The following is a 6,000-nucleotide window of genomic DNA, read 5'->3' on the forward strand; positions in this document are numbered from 1 at the left end:
CCCCATAAATGAATAATAAAAATAAACCGGATGTGGCAGGACTGTACTGAATACTGTTGTGAATGGTGGTGGACAGTTGAACAACTCACGGGAGGAGGAGGTTCCACAAATATCCAAACATCATCAATGAGGGGGAAACCCAGCATCAGTGCAAAAAATAAGGTTGCAACAATCTTCAGCCAGAAGTGCCGAGTAGATGACCAATCTCAGCCTCCTCCGGAGGTCCCCAGCATCACAGACGCCAGTCTTCAGCCAATTCGATTTACTCCACTTTATTAAGAAACAGCTGAAGGCACCATCTACTGCAAAGTTTATGGGCCCTGGCAATATTCCAGCAATAGTACTGCAGACGTGTGCTCCAAAATTTGCTGCACCCCTAGCCCTAGAGGGTTGATTCTCTGGCTTGATGGTAATGGTAGAGTGGGGGATATGCTGGGCCATGAGGTTACAGATTGTGTTTGAGTCCAATTCTGCGGCTGCTGATGGCCCACAGCGCCTCATGGATGCCCAGTCCTGAGTTGCTAGGTCTGTTTGAAATCTATCCCATTTAGCACGGTGGTAGTGCCACACAACACGATGGAGGGTATCCTCAATGTGAAGACGGGACTTCATCTCCACAATGACTGTGTGGCTGTCACTCCTACCGATACTGTCATGGGCAGATGTATCTGTGACAGGCAGGTTGGTGAGGATGAGGTCAGGTATGTTTTTCCCTCTTATTGGCTCCCTCACCACCTGTCACAGACACAGTCGACAAGGCCAGCGTTTATTGTCCATCCCTAACTGCCCTTGAGAAGGTGGGGGTGAGCTGCATTCTTGAACCGCTGCAGTCCATGTGGTGTAGGTACACCCACAGTGCTGTTAGGGAGGGAGTTCCAGGATTTTGACCCAGTGACAGTGAAGGAATGGCCGATATAGTTTATCCTGACTGTGTTTCTGCTAATTTTGACTGTTTATTCATGACTATTCTGCAAGCCTGACCCTCAGCTTCCGGTAACTTGTCATTTGGGATCTCCACCTTGCTCCTAATCTGACCTTTCTGTCCTTGACCTGCCACAGTGTCCTAATGAAGGTCAATGCAAGCTCAAGGAGCAGCATGTCATCTTTCAGCTGGGCACTCTCCAGCCTTCCAGACTCAACACTGAGTTCAACAATTTTATATCATCATAACCTCTGTCCCCTTTTGTCTCGTATTTCTTTACTGGTTCAGTATTTTTTCTCTTGTTTCTTTCTTATTTCTTTGAGTTTGTGTTCAGGTATCACTTCCTTCAGACACATCAGCTATCCTGCCACTCTCACTTCCTTCAGACACATCAGTTCTGATTATTGACCTGAATCAATAACTCTGTTTCTCTCCAGAGACGCTACCAGACCTGCTGAGTATTTCCAGCATTTTCTGTTTTTATCTCAGATTGCCAGCCTCCACTGCATTTTGGCTTTGGATTACTGATTGGTCATGTTTTTGAAATGCCACTGTTCTGGTTCCAGTAGCTCTGTTTTTTTTTGTGAAAAATATACTTTATTCATAAAATATCTGGAAGAGCATTACAAAACGCTTCAAAATCACCATCACAAAAAGTACGATCAGATTCGATCTTATTATCCGAGCTGAGTCAGGTTGGACACTCTGTTTAATAAGGTTACAGTGATGCAGTCATGCAACAATAAGAAATATTGCACTTTATTCGCACCATGTGTTAAATAACTGCTTTAAGGACACTTGGGATAGCATTCATTGGGGGATATCATATGTCACCAACGCTGTAAATAATGAATACGGAGATAATCAAACTTTCACCAATGACAGCAGGATAACAGCTCATCGTATTAATGTGTGGGGATTACGTCAGCAATCCATGCTCGATGGTCTGAGCATCAATCTACTGTTTCTAGAACTTTCTAAGTGAGAAAACGACAGGAGAGGACAAAGCCCACAATATAGGACCTTACTGAGATTGCGATAGAAGAGAAGATGAAGTAAATCAGAAATCAATGCGGCCAAAATCTTCATCCGTGATTTTTTTTTTCCCACTGACGTGACAATTTCGATGTTCTGTGGCTGTCCACCCATCCTCAACACTCTGTAAAAATTCAATTTATCCTAAACTCTGCTGTTCATATCCTAACTCACACCAAATCCTGCTCGCCCGTTGTCCCTGTGCTCACTAAATGATTTCAGTGTGCAGCACCAGTGTAAGGCCCTCTGCTGACTGGCTGCATGCTCAGCATGGGTGTGTGTGGTTAGTGTGATACACAGCTCGCCTGCATCTCCTGAATGCTTCCTGCCCCTCTTAAAGGGGAATTACACTCAGTCTGCAGCCACAGCTGCACCAATCTCTGGAATATTTAACTAGAAGGAAAAGCACAACAAATGAAGCAACAGGCAAGGGACAGGGTCCCCAAGTTTTCCGATGTGGCACTGAAGGCATCAGTGATGGAGGTGCTGGCATTGTGGTATTGTCGCTGGACTAGTAATCCAGAGACCCAGGGTAATGCTCTGGGGATCCAGGTTTGAATCTCACCACGACAGATGGTGGAATTTAAATTCAATAAAAATCAGGAATTAAAAGTCTAATGATGAACATGAAACCATTGTCGATTGTTGTAAAAACCCATCTGGGTCACTAATGTCCTTTAGGAAGGGAAATCTGCCATCCTTACCTGGTCTGGGCTACATGTGACTCCAGACCCACAGCAGTGGGGTTGACTCTTAAATGCCCTCTGAAATGGCCCAGCAAGGCACTCAGTTGTATCAAACTGTTACAAAGTCACAAAAAAGGAATGAAAACGGACGGACCAACCTAGGCATCTGAAACGACAATGGCAAACTCAGCCCTGTCAACCCTGCAAAGTCCTCCTTACTAATGCCTGGTGGCTAGTGCCAAAATTAGGAGAGCTGTCTCACAGACTTGTCAAGCAACAGCCTGACACAGTCATCCTCATGGGATCGTACCTTACATATAATGTCCCAGACACCACCATCACCATCCCTGGGTATATCCTGTCCCATTGGCAGGACAGACCCAGCAGAGATGGGGGCACAGTGGTATAGTGTCTGGAGGGAGTTGCCCTGGGAGTCCTCAACATCGACTCCGGATCCCATGAAGTCTCGTGACATCAGGTCAAACATGAGCAAGGAAACCTCCTGCTGATTACCACGTACCTCCCTCCCTCAGCTGATGAATCAGTGCTCCTCCATGTTGAACACCACTTGGAGGAAGCACTGAGGGTGGCAAGGGAACAAAATGTACTCTGGGTGGGGGACTTCAATGTCCATCACCAAGAGTGGCTCGGTAGCTATTGGCCAAGTTGGCCGAGTCCAAAAGAACATAGCTGCTAGACTGGGTCTGCAGCACGTGGTGAGGGAACAAACAAGAGGGAAAAACATACTTGACCTCATCCTCACCAACCTGCCTGCTGCAGATGCAACTGTCCATGACAGTATCAGTAGGAGTGACCACCGCACAGTCGTTGTGGAGACAAAGTCCTGTCTTCGTATTGAGGATACACTACCACTGTGCTAAATGGAATAGATTTCGAACAGATCTAGCAACTCAAGACTGGGCATCCATGAGGTGCTGTGGGCCATCAGCAGCAGCAGAATTGTACTCGAACGCAATCTGTAACCTCATGGCCCAGCATATCCCCCACTCTACCATTACCATCAAGCCAGGGGATCAACCCTGGTTCAATGAAGAGTGCAGGAGGGCATGTCAGGAGCAGCACCAGGCAAACCTAAAAATGAAGTGTCAACCTGGTGAAGCTATAACACAGAACTACTTGCGTGCCAAACAGCATAAGCAGCAAGTGATAGACAGAGCTATGCAATTCCACAACATACAGATCAGATCTAAGCTCTGCAGTCCTGCCATATCCAGTCATGAATGGTGGTGGACAATTAAACAACTCACTGGAGGAGAAGGCTCCACAAATATCCCCATCCTCAATGATAGAGGAGCCCAGCACATCAGTGCAAAAGGTAAAACCTAAAGCATTTGCTACAATCTTCAGCCAGAGTTGCCAAGTGGATGATCCATCTCAGCCTCCTCCGGAGGTCTCCAGCATCACAGATGCCAGTTTTCAGCCAATTCGATTCACTCCATGTGATAGCAAGAAATGGCTGAAGGCACTGGATACTGCAAATACTATGGACCCTAACAATATTCCGGCAATAGTACTGAAGACTTGTACTCCTGAACTTGCTGTGTCCCTATCCAAGTTGTTCCAGTACAGCTACAACACTGGCATCTACCCGGCTATGTGGAAAATTGCCCAGGTATGTCCTGCACACAAAAAGCAGGACAAATCCAACCTGGCCAATTACAGCCTATCAGTCTACTCTCCATCATCAGTAAAGTAATGGAACAAGTCATCAACAGTGCTATCAAGTGGCACTTGCTTAGCAATAACCTGCTTCCCGACACTCAGTTTGGGTTCCGCCAGCATCACTCAGCTCCTGACCTCATTGTAATACGTTGGTACAAACATGGACAAAAGAGTTGAACTCCCGAGGTGAGGTGAGAGTAACTGTCCTTGACATCAAGGCAGCATTTGACCGAGTGTGGCATCAAGGAGCCCTAGTGAAACAAGAGTCAATGGGAATCGGGGGGAAAACTCTCCACTGGCTGGAGTCATACCTAGCACAAAGGAAGATGGTTGTGGTTGTTGTAGGTCAATCATCTCAGCTCCAGGACAATCACTACAGGAGTTCCTCAGGGTAGTGTCCTCGGCCCAACCATTTTCAGCTGCTTCATCAATGACCTTCCTTCCATCATAAGGTCAGAAGTGAGGATGTTCACTGATGATTGCAAAATGTTCAGCACCATTCGCGAATCCTCAGGTACTGAAGCAGTCCATGTCCAAATGCAGCAAGACCAGGACAATATCCAGGCTTGGGCTGACATGTGGCGAGTAACATTCACACCACACAAGTATCAGGCAATGACCATCTCCAAAAGAGAGAATCCAGCCATTGCCTCTTGACATTCAATGGCATTACCATCACTGAATCCCCCACTTTCAACATCTTTGATGTTACCATTGACCAGAAACTGAACTGGACTAACCATATAAATACTGTGGCTACAAAAGCAGGTCAGAGGCTTAGATACCGTGCAGTGAGTAACTCACCTCCTGACTCCCCAAAGCTTGTCCACCATCTACTGGGCACAAGTCAGGAGTGTGATGGAATACTGCCCACTTGCCTGGATGAGTGCAACTCAACAAACTTGACACCATCCAGGACAAAGCAGCCCACTTGATTGGCACCCCATCCACAAACATTCACTCCCTCCACCACCGACACACAGTAGCAGCAGTGTGTACCATCTACAAGATGCACTGCAGGAATTCACCAAGGCTCCTTAGACAGCACCTTACAAACCCACGACCACTACCATCTAGAAGGACAAGGACAGCAGATACATGGGAATACCAGCACCTGGAAGTTCCCCTCCAAGTCACTCACCATCCTGACTTAGAAATAGATCGTCGTTCCTCCACTGTTGCTGGGTCAAAATCCTGGAACTCCCTCCCTAACAGCACTGTGGGTGTACCTACACCACATAGACTGCAGCGGTTCAAGAAGGCAGCTCACCACCACCTTCTCAAGGGCAACTAGAGATGGGCAATAAATGCTGGCCCAGCCAGTGACACCCACATCCCGTGAATGAATAAAAAAATGGTGCATAGGAGGAAGACTCCATGTTTCTGCAGGTAGCAAGAGCACTCTCAAGGATCACCCTGCAAAGGGAAAGGGAGCAGAGGGACAAGGAGGTCAATACCCAGTCTCTGTCGCTGCACAAAATGAGTTTGACCAACTGATTTGGCATAACACACAGAATCACAGAATCACATGGTGCAGAAGAGGCCCTTTGGCCCATCAAGTCTGCACCGACACGTGAGAAACACCTGACTTGTCTACCTAATCCCATTTACCAGCATTTGGCCCATAGCCTTGAATGTTATGATGTGCCAAGTGTTCATCCAGGTACTTTTTAA

Source organism: Carcharodon carcharias, chromosome 2 (assembly GCF_017639515.1).
Source record: "Carcharodon carcharias isolate sCarCar2 chromosome 2, sCarCar2.pri, whole genome shotgun sequence".
In the NCBI taxonomy this organism is placed as follows: Eukaryota; Metazoa; Chordata; class Chondrichthyes; order Lamniformes; family Lamnidae; genus Carcharodon; species Carcharodon carcharias.